The 16,471-nt window shown below is 39.0% G+C and overlaps 1 pseudogene; it reads left to right on the top strand.

Moving 5' to 3' along the window:
• The first annotated feature begins 4,386 nt into the window (after nucleotides 1-4,386).
• On the top strand, nucleotides 4,387-5,272 carry LOC102272079 (cyclin-dependent kinase 4 pseudogene; annotated as a pseudogene).
• The last annotated feature ends 11,199 nt before the right edge of the window (nucleotides 5,273-16,471 follow it).

Genomic DNA, 16,471 nt, shown 5'->3' with positions numbered 1-16,471 from the left:
GCATTGATTTTCTCCTGCTCTCAGGGTTCCTGGTTCTTAGGCCTTCAGACTACATCGCCAGCTTTCCTGGGTCTCCCACTTGCAGACAGCAGCTCATGGGACGTCTCAGTCTCCATAACCACATGAGCCAGTACCTCACAATAAATCTCTCTCTAGGATATATATATATCCTGTTCATTCTGTTTCTCTGGGGAACCCTAGTACAGTACTTATTTTTATTTCCTCTATTGGATACATCTAAACTTATTTTTCCATCAGTACCCTTTCTTAGTTTATACCCTCAATCTGTTGAGGAGCACATCTTCAAGTAAATTCCTAAGAAGGGTGCATAGGACGTAGATGTTCATTATACTGATATATTTGAATATGTTTTATTATTGGAATGACCGTTTGGTTGAACAATCTGTTCTCAATTGAAAATAATTTCCCTCATACTTCAAAGATGTTCTTTTAGCATCACTGTTATTGTTTAAAAAGTTTGATATCAGTCTGGATCTACCCATTTGTATGTGACCACTCTCCTACCCCGGTAGTCTTGCCCCCACTGGCTGGAAACTTCATGATCTCACATCCAGAGTCTCACACAGGTATGTCTAGGTATGTAATCATTCACTAACCTTTCTTGGCATCTAATACACTCTTTTTAAATAGGAAATTTATTATTCTCTAGGGTCTCAAATGTCACCATTTGACCACCCAACTCTTTTTGTCAATAGTACATATCAATCTCCAAAATATGGGATGACTCCCTTACCTTTTTCCCCTCTTCTATCACTAGAATATAAGCACCAAGGAATTTTGGTCTTTTTTTTTTTTTTATCACTGTTGCATCAAGAATTGTGCCCAGCATCTTGTGGGTATTTAATAAATACTTGTTAAATAAATCTTTGTTTCATATTTAAGAAAGAAGCAATGAAAGTTGCATCTGCCTACATAGGTCTTGTCAATATGTCCACCAGGAGAGCCAGCCATTGCACTGGAACTCTCAGGGAATAGATTGGAGAGGAATTTGTACTGGGGTGTAAACACCCGAGTTCTTTCCAGAGACTTAATTCTGAAAAGTAGTTGTGATACAAAATTTTATTTGGAGTATTAAACAGATATCTTTAATAAGGATGGAGGCTGCAGAGAGAGAAAGAGAATAGAAATCAGAAGTAATTCCACTTAATAGATGGTAGGATTATTGACAATCATTTTTACCTCTGTATTTTCCAAAAATCTTTCAGTTTTTCCTATGTGTTAGAGAAATTAACAAAAATCAACACAATATGTTTACAAGATGCTCTAGCGAGGATTATCTGATTTCTGTATGATGTGAACTGTTCATGTGAGTGTCTATTCAGTACTTCCTCTTCATCCCAGGTTACCACCTGATTCTTCCCTTCAGTTTTTCCCACATCCTTTTAACTCTTTAACCATTTGGAAATATCACTTTAATTCAGGCACAGGTTTATTTAGAAATCTTCTATCTGATGGAGTTGTTAGCATTTCTGCTACGTAGGCAACAAAGCATGGTTCTGTCACTAACATCTTTTCATTTTTAGCAAAGTCAAATCTTAAACTCTTCTAACCAACTTGTAGAAATCAAAGCCAAATTTAAATATACTCCTCTCTCTCTTAAAGAAAAAAATGGGGAGTCGAGATAAGTGTAAAGAACTGCATATATGACTGTGTTTCTTGGAGAAAGCAGAATGAGTTTGGAAAGAGAGAGAAGGGTATATGTTTCAAAACAGAAGAAAAGTACTTGTGGAAATATAAAAAAATCCACTTCTAATTTCCAAAGTGTGATTAATGTCTTAAAAAACATATCAAATGACTACCTTAAATACATAGACCCACATACACTATTCTTTTATTATGGAAGTGATGCATTTTATTATAGAAAAAAGGAAGTATTAAAAATGCAAGTAAAGATTCCAGTTGAAATACCCTACCCTAAATTCTAGAGCTAAGTTCTTGAGGATGCACTTTTGAATTCTATACTTTTATTTTAAAATTATGTTGTGAACATTTGCATGTCATTAAGTTCTTCAAAAATCAGAATTTTTCAGAACCCTCAATGTACGATAATCCACCACTCCAGTACAATTTTTCATTTAACTTAGTTCCAGTTTTTTGTATCATAAATAGAAAGTAAAGAACATCCCTGTGCAAAAAGTGTTGTCCACATCTCTTTCTAATTTCTAATGACAGAATTCTAGAAGAAGAATCCTTGGGCTAAATAACCATAGGTTTTTAGCCTTCTGAAATATATAGCCAAATACCTCCCAGGAAGTGGTAATACTAAACATTCCTTCCAGGTTACTTGACAGGGTCCATCACCTGACCATCTCTCACCCTGAGCTGGCAATTAAATAAGTTTAAAATGATGTTTAATAAGATAGATAACTAATAAAGACCTACTGTATAGCACAGGGAGCTTTACCCTGCGATTACCTATATGGGAAAATAATCTAGAAAAAAATGGATATATGTATATTTATAACTGATTCACTTTGCTGTAGACCTGAAACTAATACATTATAAATCAGCTATACTCCAATAAAATTTTCCAATAAAATAAAATGATATTTAGATTTGTGAGATTATCAGGAAAGCTGAACTTTCCCCCATTTTTGTTGAACATCTATAATTCCTCTTTCCTGTGTCTTTTAATCCAGTTTTTTTCTATAGACATGTTTGTATTTTGCAGATTTATAAAAACTCTTAGAAAAAAATGTTACCTCTTTGCCTGTCATCAGTGGTAGACATTTTTCCAGCATTGTCATTTCAATGTGTCCCATGGTATTTTCTTTTTTGTTTAAGAAGTGATAGTTTTAATATACAGTGTTTAAGACTTTACGTCACCAATTCTATTGCTCTTGCTGAAAGGTTTCTTCGCCTGTGAGTCATTTTTATTTGCTTCTAATATTTGTGTTGTTTGATTTACTATATACATTGTTTTATACAGACATCTCTAGAGTTTATTACTGTGTGTGACATATGGGATAAGGTAAAGACCTAGTCTAATGTCTTCCATATGTCACTGATTGAGTAATCTGTCCCTTACTTGGTTCTGAAGTCTCCTTTATAGCATCTCAAGCCATTGTACAATATAGGGTGCTTTCTTTTTTGCGGGCTCGTCTCTTATTGACTCATACTTGTACAAGCACCATTACTGTAACTCGGCAATATATCTTTACCTGGTAGAACAAGTTCAACCTTCCTCATTAGCTTTCCTTTCCAACTTTTCTTTTGCTATTCTTATGTGATGCTGAAGCTGAAGTTTCAATACGTTGGCCACCTGATGTGAAGAGCTGACCCATTAGAAAGATTGGGAAAGATTGAAGGCAGGAAGAGAAGGGGATGACAGAAGATGAGATGGTTGGATGGCATCACCAATTCAATAGACATGAGTTTGAGCAAATCTGGGAGATGGTGAAGGACAGGGAAGCCTGGCATGCTGCGGTCCGTGGGGAGGCAGAGTTGGTCATGACTGAGCTACTAAATAACAACAGCAACAAATTCTTATATACCTATTCCTCCAGAAGAACTACTGAAGAAAAAATCCTATTGAGAATGTGTTGGGTTACATTAAACCTAAAAATTAGTGTGGATAAAACTGATATATTTATAATAGTCCACACAGACACATGGCATGGCTTCCTATTTATTTAAGCCTTATTTTATGCTTCTTGGTATAATTCTATGGCATTTTTCATGAAGGTCTGACATATTTTTTATTAAGCTTGTATTTCTAGGTGTTTTATATTCCTGTTACTATTGTGAAAGAGTTTCGTTCCTCATTATACTTTCTGATTGTGCCTGGTATGTTTGAAATCCATTGACACTTATATTTATTCATCTTGCCAGAGTCGCTTATAATTATTTTTTAGCTGGTTCTCTAGGGTTTTCTAGATATATGATGATATCAGCTGCAAACAATGATAACTTTGTTTTTCTTTTTCTGCTAATCACACTTCTTATTTTTGTTCTCTGCTGCACCAAAACTTATAAAATAATAATTAACTAGGGAGGAGAGTAGACATTCTTGGTTTGTTCCCGATGTTAGTGGAAATGTCTCCATTTGTATTTTCCTAATAAATTAAATGAGTTGTCAATATGAAAATGTTCCTTAATGTGTTAAGGAATTATCCTTATATAGATAACAAAAAGATTTGTCTCATTAGCAATGATTGCAGGGCAGCTGCTCACACGGTGAAGGTGGAAGTAAAGGGACCACTCTAGCCTGTGGCCTCTGTCTCTGGCTGGGCTGGTACCGCCCAGCGGCCTAGGACAGACCTGAAATGTATGGTGCTGCAGGAACCAGCTCCAGGATCCAGATAACCTGCCACCCGAGTAGCTCCCGACCTCCAGAGACCCGCAAGAGTCTCCTGTGGTCTGATAATGGCTACTGCTCCATATAAGCCAACGGCTGAATTGGTGTCAGGGCCGATGGGACCGTGTACAAGGCCGTGATCCCCACGGTGGCCATTTTGTGGCCCTCAAGAGTGTAAGAGTCTCCAGTAGAGGTGTGCTGGAGGAGGCCTGCCCATCAGCACAGTTGGTAAGGTGGACTTACTGCCATGTCTGGAGGCTCTTGAACATCCCAGTGCTGTCCGGCTGATGGACGTCAGTGCCACCGCCTAAAATGACCGAGAGGCCAAAGTGACCCTGGTGTGTGAGCATGTGAACCAAGACCTAAGGACGTATCTGGACAAGGCACCCCCACCAGGCTTGCCAGTGGAGACCACCAAGAATCTGATGCCCTGGTTTCTAAGAGGCCTGGATTTCCTTCCTGCCAACGGCATCGTTCACCGAGACCTGAAGCCAGGAGAAGGTGACAAGTGGTGGGACAGTCAGGCTGGCTGACTTTGGCCTGGCCAGAATCTACAGCTACCAGGCAGGCAGCACTACACCTGTGGCTGTTAACACTCTGGTACCGTGAACTCCAAAAGTCCTTTTGCAATCTACCTATGCAAAGCCTCTGGATGTGTGGTGCGTTGGCTGTATCTTCACAGGGACACTCTGAAGCTGACCAGTTAGCTGATAGGCAGAATCTTTGACCTGACTGAACGGCCCCCAAAGGATGACTGGCCTCCAAACGTATTTCTGTCCCCAGGAGCCTTCCCCCTGCCCCCACCCTGGGGGCTCCTCACAGTTGTACCTGAGACAGAGGAGTCTGGAGCACAGCTGCTGCTGGAAATGCTGACTTTTAACCCCCGCAAGGGACTCTGCGTCCCGAGCCTCGCAGCCCTCTTATCTACACAAGGCAGAAGGAGACCCCGAGTGAACAACAAAATGGCTGCAACAGAACCAAGAGGAGAGACACTGACATTTCCCTTCCTTTGAACACTTGAGTGAAGAGACTCCCTCTGAGAAGGTGACCTCTGTCTTCATCTCTGAGGCTGTGAAGACTCCTCCTCCAACTTTTTACAGACTATTTTGCTGCCTTAATGACATTCCCCTCCCGCCCCTCCTTTTGAGGCTTATCCTTCTCCTGCCCCACCATGTCCTTACACAAAGGGGTATGTCCCTTGTTCTCCTCTTCCCTATACCTTGATGTTGGGATGCTTTTTCATACAGGAAAAACAACAAAAAATGATATGATTGCAATATTTTATCAATGCCTTTCAAAAACTAATGATCTTGTAAGTTTTTTTTAAATTTGACCTCTCAATATGATATAACATAATAATTTTCTAATATTAAACCAAACTGGGGCTTCTCTGGTGGCTCAGTGGTAAAGAATCCACCTGCCAATGCAGGAGACATGAGTTCGATCCCTGATCCAGGAAGTTCCCACATGCCTCGGAGCAACTAGCCCTTGCCGCAACTGTTGAGCCTGTGCTCTAGAGCCTGGGAGCCACAACTGCTGAAGCCCATGCACTCTAGAGCACATGGTCTTCAACAAGAGAAGCCACCGCAATGAAAGCCCGCACCCTGAAACTAGAGCGTAGCCTGTGCTTGCTGCAACTAGAGAAAAGTACTCGCAACAGCAAAGACCCAGCACGGCCATAAATAAATAAGATTATTTAAAAAAAAAAAACTGATAGCTTCTACTTGGTTGTGGTAGATTATTCTTTCCAAATAGTTTTTTGAGTCCCATTGGCTATTACATTATTTAGAGTTTTGAAATATATGGGTCTTTTTCTTTTTATCCTATCTTTGTTAGGCTTTAATAATAAGAATAGCAGTTGTGATCATTTTGTACACTCATATGATGTTTCAAATACCACATTTTTTCCTGTATTTTATTACAACATTTACAAATGAAATACAGCATTACATATATTTTGTGGATAAGGAATTGAGGCTAAGATTATGCAGCTTGAGAGAGGAGCCTGTCTCACTAGGCTCTGCTACATAGTTTTGAAGAGTTAAAAATGAATTAAGTAGCTTTCCATGTTCTGGAATAGATTATATAGAATGGAAAAAATCTGTTTCTTGAAAGAATGAAAAGACTGATTCATGTATGCACAGGAGACAAAATGATGCGGTGAAAGTACATGGGGTTTAAAGCCAGACAAATGCTGGTTTGAATTCCAGCTCTGTCCATTACTTAGTAACCCTGAATAAGTAGAAATGATGGTCATTATAAAAACATCCTGTCCTGAAGACTTCTGTGACAACATTTTCCAGTTGTGCCTGGGTCTTTTTCTGATATTTTTTTCCATAACACCTTGTTGCCCCAGGAAATCATGTATTTCTTCTAGATAATGGAATATATAATTTCATAGTCATATGTACTACTCTCTTATATTTTAGGAAGCCAATGCCATATCTATTAGGCGACCAAGGTTGATACGCTCTTATATTTTAAAATCTCCATATAAAGATATTTTATATCTTTTGTTATATTTCCTATTAGTCTTTGGTATTTAATTGTGTGCTCACTTTTGTTTCTAATATTTGTTGTTTTTTGAAAATAAGCTTTTAATTTTAGAGTAGTGTGCATGTATGTGTGTTAAGTCACTTCAGTCATGTCTGACTCTGCAACCTTATCAACTGTAGCCCACCAGGCTCCTCTGCACATGGGGTTCGCCAGGAAAGAATACTGGGGCAGGTTGCTGTGCCCTCCTCCAGAGGATCTTCCCAACCCAGGGATCAAACCCACATCTCTTCTGTTCCCTGCATTGGCAGGCAGGTTCTTTACCACTAGTGCCACCTGGGAAACCCTTAGATAAGTAGCAGAGTAAGCTGAATAATAACCCCACAAAATGTAAATGTCCTAACCTCCAGAACCTGTGAATGTTATATGGTCATAGGTACTTTGCAAGTGTGGTTAAATTAAGGATTTTTATGATGGGGAGATTATTCTGGATTATCCCAGTGGGCTCTGTATAATCACAGGGTCCTTATAAGAAGGGTCCAAGAAAGTCAGACAGAGGAGAAGGTGATATGACAACATAAGAAGAGATTGGAGTGATGTGGCCACAAGTCAATGAATGCTAGCAGTCTATAGAAGCTGGAAAAGACAAGGAATGGAGTTGCCTCTGGAGCCTCCAGAAGGAACCAGCCCTGCCAGCTCCTTGATTTTCACCCCTCTAAGATTCCCTGGTGTCTCAGTGATAAAGAATTCACCTGCCAATGCAGGAGACATGGGATTGATCCCTAGGTCGGGAAGATCCTCTGAAGAAGCAAAGTGGAGAATTCCATGGACAGAGGAACCTGGTGGGCTACAGTCCATGGAGTCACAAAGGGTCAGACACAACCTAGAAACTAAACAACAAGACTCATTTTGGACTTCTGACCCCCCAAACTTTTAAAGTTTGCATTATTTTAAGCCAATAGATCTGTGATAATTTGTTACAGCAGCAATAGGACACAAACATAGTTTTAGAATGACAGAAAAGTGGCAGATACTATAGAATTTCCATATGCCCCATCCAGTTTCCCCCATTGTTACTGTCTTACATTAGGATGGTATATTTGTCACAATTAATGAACCTATAAGACACCTTATTATTAACTAAAATCCATACTTTCTTTTTTCAGATTTCCTTAATTTTTACTGTGTGCTCTCTGTCTGTTCCAGAAGGGCATCCAGCTTCCCATACTACATTTAGCTGTCCTGTCTCCTTTGGCTCCTCTTGGCTGTGATAGTTTCTCAGACCATGTTTTGGATGACCTTGACAGTCTGAAGAATACAGCTCAGATAGTATTTTACATGCCCCTCAGTTGGGATTTTTGTCATGACTAGGCTGAGATGATGAGTTTGAGTGACGAGGATCAGAAAGGGAAGTATCACTCTCATCGCATCATCAGTGGTTATATACTGTCAGCATGACATCATTGTTGCTACTGAGTTTGACCACCTGGCTTAGGTAGTGTTTGTCAGTTTCTGTACCACAAAGTTACTCTTTTCCCTTCCTTTGTCTCAATTCAGTTCAGTTCAGTCGCTCAGTCTGACTGTTTGTGACCCCATGGACTGCAGCACGCTAGGCTTCCCTGTCCATCACCAACTCGCAGAGCTTGCTCTAACTCATGCCCATCGAGTTGGTGATGTCTAGTGTTTTTCAAATAAGAAACTTTTAAAATTTGTCAGTTCCACTATTTTTTTGTTTTATAAGTAATTAATGTCTCCTTTATGTTAGTTGCTTCTGTCATGCTTGTGGTTCCTTTTATATTCTTTTTCTATACATGAATATATATATTCTTTTATATATATATATTCTCTTATATGTCTATATTTATATTCTTTTATATATATATATTCTTTTTCTATACATGAATATATATATATTCTTTTATATATTTTATATTCTTTTTCTATACATGATCTCAGTTGGCAAGGAGTTGTTTGTTTCTTTAAATATTTAAATATTTTTATATTGATTTCTGTGTTCATAGCATAGTGGTAAAAAATATGTTCTATAAATTTTGCATTTTTGAATTTTGTCAGTTTTTAGTTTGTTCTCTTATATGATCACTTTCTGTGCTTTTTGAATTTTCATAAAGACTTTGAAAGGAAAGTTAATATATGACAGAGGAGGCTTTCAAAACCATTGGCAAAGGATATAATATGCTAGGATTACTGACCTTGTATTTTGAAAAATCATTTTTATTTATTATCTGTCTTTTTCCACTACAAAGGAAGCTCCATGAGGTCAGGGATTTTACTTCACAGTTGTATTTCAGTGTTGCCTCAGATAACCATTGTTCAGTTTCATCAACATAAATACTTTGTTTTTGCTTTTGAATCTTTGTGGCTTCTAGTCTCAAACATTCCCTTGCATGGTGGTAATCCCAAAGAACAAACTGGTCCACATTTAGTTCTCCTCCACTGCCTTCTGACTGGGTAACCATGGTTCCTGTCATTCTTAAACAGTGGCACTTTATGCTACTAAGCAGTTAAGTCCATCTACGGGTCCTTTGGCCAGGCTGGCTAGAGCCTGGCTGTTATCAGTCCTGCCCCAGATTGAGCCTCTAAACAGCCAGTCATTAACACAGAGGAAAGATATCCACAGTCATGCAAAGTGCCTCATCCAGGCCCCTCTCTCACATGTAGGGGTCTCAGAGAGTTTGCCTAAGAGAACCAAATGATATACGTAGCTCTGGATTAACCCTCCAGGAAAATTAAATAAATCTGCCTGCCTCTCAGACATCATTCATTCATTTACCATGAATTTGTGAACCCTATTACTTGCTACTGCTGCTGCTGCTGCTGCTGCTGCTGCTGCTGCTGCTAGGCACTAGCAAATAATTAATATTTCTCAATCCGAGTTCTCTTTTCCATTATAAGATCTGAACTCCTCAGCCAACTGACTTATCATGTTCAAGATCTGAAGCAGTAAGTAGTGGCACAGAGATTTGCCAAAGTCTTGAAACAGTTCTCTGAGCCTTTCCAGTGGAGAACAACACCTAGTATTCAAGGGCCTTCTTCATCTTGACCCAACAAATCCCCTCCCCAACACCCACTGCACAATAGGCCCCTCACACGCCAATCTCTCCATCCCATCACTATCCAGCAAACAGGCCAGCATCCCTCCTGGCTCTGGCTCCTTACTTTTACCCTGATATGCTCTCAGTCTGCAAAACCCTTTGCATCCTCTCTACCCATCCAAATCCTACTTTTCTTCAGGGCCCAACTGCTCTGATCAGTATATCTCCCATTGAACATAGGGCACTCTGATGTCCTAAGGGTGGAGGTTGGCAAGCCCACCTAGACCTCTGTCTGGGATTGCTCTTTCAGTGCCTCATGGGTTGGTCTAAAGATGATATAGAATGAAAGTCCAGGAAAGAAACCTCTGCATTTTATAGTCTAAGAAACTAAAGCATGGGATGACTGAGTGACTTATTCTAGGAAACAGGTTAATACACTAGAACTATGAGGTGGTGGAGCAAAGTGGAAATCACTTGGTTCTCTAAAGTTAGAAACATCTGACTGTGAATCCTGCTTTGGCAATTTACTGGCTGAGTGACCCCAGGCAAATTACTTCACCTTCCTGAACCACTGTTTCCTTACATATATTAGGTTCACCTAAAAGTGCAGGTTTTTCCAGAAGCTCCTATGGAAAAACCCAAACAAAGTTTTAGCCACCCCAATACATTGGGGAAGATTAATATCTTCTTTGCAAGATTGTTGTGAATGTAAGAGATACCTGACATCATAAATTAAATTGCAGGTTTCCATTCTTTCTTAATTTTATTATGCTGCCTCTTTCTACAAGACCAACCTCCTTGAAAGTAGGTTCTATGCCGTGTCAGCGCCCATATTCCCCATAAGGCCAGCACAATTCAGAGCATACAGTGGGGGTTTCAGAAATGATTTTTTAAGTTTAAAAAAAAAGACTTTTTTCTGAAAGATCAACATTCACTTAAATGAACAATGAATTTAAATCTAGATCTCTTGTTTTTTCCATTCTTATTACTCTGGTATGCTCTTATCTTTTACATATATTCCCATATGTGACAAAATATTGCATAAACAATGAAATCATTAGTAGTAAATGAGATTTATAGCGTGTAAGAGAATAGTGTTCTACAAGATTTTGTTTTAGTCCATGAAAAATAATGAATTATTCCTAACGTTAATTTATACTATAGTATAAAAACTCCAGATGTCAGAACTGAAAAGATTTCCAGAACCCTGGCAGAGGGTAGTTTCTAAGTTTATTTTGGCTTGATGCCACTTAAAGGGTGAGAAAAAGTTCATGATTTCCCATTGTGTGAAGTCACGTACAAAGTCCTTTTGTCCAAGTGGCCTTGTCATGTGACTTTGTTAAGTATTTTTCACTTGGCCTTCTAATCACATCCAAAATGTCATACCCCTAGAGGCAATTTGATGTATGAATAAATGGAAATTTGAGGTGAGGCTCACCGGGGTCACCAGAATCGGACTGTGACTAGCAAACCAAATGCAGACATCTCTGAGTTTACTTAGAACATATACAGGGTGAAGAAAATTCAAATCAAGAGTTGAAGGCTAAGAGGTAAAAAAATAGTAGATGGGTCAGGTTATTGGAGGACAAAGAGGGAGTTTCTTTTGTTTGAGATTAGAGTTTGCATCAGGATGGAGTTCACAGCATTTGAGGACTTGTTCATTCTACCAGAAGGAAACAAAAGCAAACTGATGACTTGGCAGAAAATAGAAGACAAACGAATTGGGGTTTAATTTCTCAGATGGCACGAATACAAACATGTTACATTTTTCTTGTTTGGAAAAATCACCAAAGGGTTCTTTGGCAGGAATATTATTTTTAAATTCCTGATTTGAACTATTCATTTCTACCTTCTGAAGGACTCTTTGTCTCTTACGCCAGGCCCAGTTCCCCTATCGCTGTTAAATCACAGGCACCCACAAAAGCCTGTGTCTGCTTATTGCATTCTGTGGATTCTCAATCAGCCCTCATGAATGCTTGTTTTGACACTGTCCTGTTAGCAATTCAGTGTGCACTCTCTGGGCTCCTCCTTTCTTTCAATAACAAATCTTCATTAGACATCAGTTTTTCAGCCATTTAAACCCTGACTACACATTTTAGAATATTACCCAGCTCATCTATTTGCCAAAATTATATGGTAACTTTTTCAATAAAAGATCCAATTGTTGTGACATATCTCTACCATTTATACATGTTAAAACAATATTCTTCTAATGACAATATTAGCATGCATTTATAAGATTATTGGGCGGGAGGAGTGTTATTTTCTTTAAGGATTTCTTGAGAAGAAGCCATGTGCCAAGTCTATATTACACTCTCTAACAGAAATAAATGAGATGAAAAGAAATTGTAAGTGGATGGGATATTCTTCTAGAGGTGTTAGTTATGGAAATGAATTCTGGAGCCCCTGATAAAACCTGCCTTTTTTCATTTGCTTTCCTGGCCAGAAGAGTCAATAGGTCTAAGACCACTTTAATGGAATATTACCCAGGTATTAAAAAGAATGCATTTGAATCAGTCCTAATGAGGTGGATGCAACTGGAACCAATTATACAGAGTGAAGTAAGTCAGAAAGAAAACACCAATACAGTATACTAACGCATATATATGGAATTTAGAAAGATGGTAACAATGACCCTATATGCAAGACAGCAAAAGAGACACAGATGTAAAGAACAGACTTTTGGACTCTGTGGGAGAATGCAAAGGTGGAATGATTTGAGAGAATAGCATTGAAACATGTATATTACCATATGTGAAATAGATCGCCAGTCCAGGTTCAATGCATGAGACAGGGTGCTCAGGGTTGGTGCACCAGGATGACCCTGAGGGATGGGATGGGGAGGGAGGTGGGAGGGGAGTTCAAGATGGGGAACACATGTACACCCATGGCTGATTCATGTAAATGTATGGCTAAAACCACTACAATATTGTAAAGTAATTAGCCTCCAATTAAAATAAATTAATTAATTAAAAAAAAAAAGTGTTGAGCAAAGGAAACACAATATAGTTCTTCTACAAATCTCCAAAAGGGCTTCCAGCATCCCGAATCATCTAGTTCTTTGCCATAACTCAGGAGTCTTAGGGAACCCTGATTCTCCTTTCATGGTGCCCTTGTGAATACTGGTCTTATTGATTTAAAAATGATGGCACTGGAATTCCTAGAGTGGTGCTCTGGGGATTTTCCTGGTGGTCTGGTGGTTGACTCCAGACTTCCAATGTAGGGAATACAAGTTCCATCCTTGGTCAGGGAACTAAGATCTTGCCTGCCAAGTAGCACAGCACCCCCAAAAAGAGACTTTTTTTTTTTTAAAGAAAGCAGTGCTCTAAATAGAGAAACTGACATTTTTTGAAGCTGCACAAATGTACAGTAGATACATGTTTTTCCTTTTACCAAACTAAACTTAGCTTAGACAACTAAGCTTGGGAGGTTTAGAAATTCTCCAGATCACTTTCCCACTTTCTACTTGACAAGGCCCTTTCTGACTGCTTCTCCATATGAGACTTTCGTTTACAATGGTTACCCTGGTGTGACAGGCTGAATAATAGCCTTCTAAAAACATCCACATCCCAACCCCCAGAACCTGTGAACACCTTAATTTACATGCCAAAAGGGTTTTGCAGCTGGGATTAAGTTTAGCATTTGGGGATGGGGAAATGATCTTGGATGACCCACGTGAGCCCAATGTAATCACAGCGTCCTTGTAAGAGAGAAGCAGGAGGATCAGTCAGAGGAAGGAGATGTAAAAATGGAGAGGGTCAGAGAGGAGGGGAAATGCTACCCTGCTAGCTTTGAATACAGAGAAGAGTCTAGGAATGCTGACAATCTCTAGAAGCTGAAGGAGAGAAAGAAGTAAAGACAAGAAAGCAGATTCTCCCCAGAGCCTCCAGAATGGAATGTAGCCTTATCAACATCCTGACTTTAGCAAGGTAGGACCCATTCTGTACTCTGACCTCCAGAGAACAGTTTTCTGTTGGGTGAAGCCTTTAAGTTTGTAGTAGTTTGTTACAGCAGCAAGGAAATGAATATACCTGGTAAGGCTCTAACAATCCCCAAACTTTTCTCTAATCCTTGTGTCTATTATTAACGATATCACCTGTGGTTTTATTTTAATACTGTTGATCTATCACAGTGCTACCTATACATTGTTTTTAGTTCTACTGAGAACTCCGTAAACTTTTAGTTTCCTCAAAAGACAAATGGACAAGTGTGGATGAGAATGTGGAGATATTGGAACATTTGCACACTGTTGGTGGAAATATAAAATGGTGTAACCACTGTGGAAAACAGTTTGGTGGGTTTGCATTGTTAAAAATGGAATTGCCCATGACTCAGGAATTGTACTCCTGGGTACACGCCCCAAACAACTGAAAACAGGTAGTCAACAAAAACTTCACACAGATGTTTATAGCAGGGCTATTCACAACAGCTAAAAGGTAGAAACAAGTCAAATGTTCATCAACTGATGAGTGGAAAAACAAAATGTGGTCTATTCACCAATGGAATATTATTCAGTCACAGGAAGAAGTGAAGTACCAGGACTTGCCACAGGGTGGGTGGACTTTAAAAATATGCTAAATGAAAGAAGACACTTTCTAAAGGCCATATATTATTCAATTCCATTTATAGGAAATATCCAGAATCAACAAATTCCTGAAGACAGAAAGCAGATCGATGGTTGCCAGGCAATGGAAGGAGAGGAGATGGGGTGACTTTTTAATAGACAGAAGATTTCCTTTGGATCAAAGAAAATATTCAGAGACTGAAATAGTGGAGAGGGTTACACAACCTTGTGAACAAACTGAATGTCTTTAATGGTAAGTTTTATCCTACATATATTTTACTACAATATTTTTTTTCAAGAAAGACAAAGGGAACTAAATTAACATTTAAATCAAAGTGGAATAAGTTTCCAGATCCACGCCCCACTGATTTCTAACTTCTAGTTCTTCAGTCCAGAGCCTTCCAGTTAAAACTATTTGGTTTGGGGGTAACTAATTATTTGGATATTTGCTACACATTTCCAAATAACATGCTTATTGTGCACTGCACCTATTGATCTATACATTTTGATATTATCTATTGACTTCCAACTATAGTGGATGAGTATTTAGCTCTGTTTTCAGTAATTGTATATTTAATATCCAAGAGCTCTTTATTATTCTCTGATTTTGTGTTTTTACAGTACAGTGTTCTTCCTAATCAATGCAATATCTTTCTTCTCTGAGAATGTACACTATAACTATTTTACATTCTGTTCTGCCCCTGCTTTGCCATTTTCATTCAAGTTTTTTTTTTTCCTTCCTATTTATTTGATTTCTTCTCTGTCCTTTATATTGAAGACTTTCTTCAAATGTCTGTGATCCTGAACTGACTCATCACGTTCAGGAGTGAGGCATTAAAAAGTTGGCTGGCAGTTGATATCATGGCAGAGTAGAAGGCCAGGTGAAACTTTTATTAGGGAAGCTCATCTGTTTAAGTCTTTTCTCTGGGAGCACTTGGTTTCTGCTGGGGAAAATTCTTTCAGTTCCAACCTGGTTTCTGTCCCTGTATGTGGAAGGAGTGGGGTAATGTATCTACTTGCTAAACCTGCAGAATTCCACATGAATTATTTCCTTTGCCCTCCACTGTGCACCTTTTTTGGTTCAGTTTCTCCAAATAATGAACTGCTGGCCTCCTGTAGCCATCTGGCTGCTCCCAGGCGAGAGCAGGGCCAGGAGTTTAACAGGCTTTCCCCCAGTCCCTAATTCCAGCCTAGGGCTCTGTCCCCACCTTCCCCAGCCCCTGGTGCCTCTCAGCCTTCCCCTTCCTGGAGGTCTGCCAGGCAACGGAGTGTATTTCTCAGTGACATTCCCTCTGCTAGAACTTAGTCATCACTTCACTGTTTCCTTTAACCTCTACTACCAGCAATTTGCTGGCTTTTTTTTTTTTTTTTTTTGCTCACATTTTTATTCTTTTACTTTAGTGGAGTTTCTCTAGCGAGGTTAGATAACTTTATACATTTAATTCACCATTTTAGCTGGAAATCAGGTGTGTTTCTTCAGGTGGGATATATAGCTCTTTTACTTACCTGTCTTATGCATTCCTCACAAAAATTCTGTAAAGGTGGGTCATGGGATTGTCAGTAATTCTGTAGCTAAGCAAATGGAAATTCAAAAAGGAAATTAACTTGCCCAATACCACATGGCTGTGACGAACCAGGATTTGAACGCAAGCCTTTTAACTCTGCAAGTCTTTAACTCTTTAACTCAAGTCTTAGTAATAATAATACAAAGAAAGGCTAATTTTCTATGTGTGGTAGGCAGACTAACAGCCTTCAAAGATGCTCGTGTCTTAATCCCTGGAAGGTGTGAATATGTTATGATACATGGAGAAGAATTAAGATTGCAGATGGAATTAAGCTTGATAATCATATAATCATCTAGGAAGATTATTTCTGGTTATTTGGGTGGGCCCAATGTAATCACAGGATTCCTTAAAAGTGGAAGAGGAGGATACAAAAGAGGAGAGTGTCAAAGAGAGACCTGACAGCAAAAGAAAGTCACAGAGAGATCATTGTTTTGGCTTTGAAGACAGAGGAAGGGGACCCACAAGCCAGGAAATGTGA

Source organism: Bos mutus, chromosome 16 (genome assembly GCF_027580195.1).
Source record: "Bos mutus isolate GX-2022 chromosome 16, NWIPB_WYAK_1.1, whole genome shotgun sequence".
Lineage (NCBI taxonomy): Eukaryota > Metazoa > Chordata > Mammalia > Artiodactyla > Bovidae > Bos > Bos mutus.
This window is presented reverse-complemented; position numbering and strand designations above follow the sequence as displayed.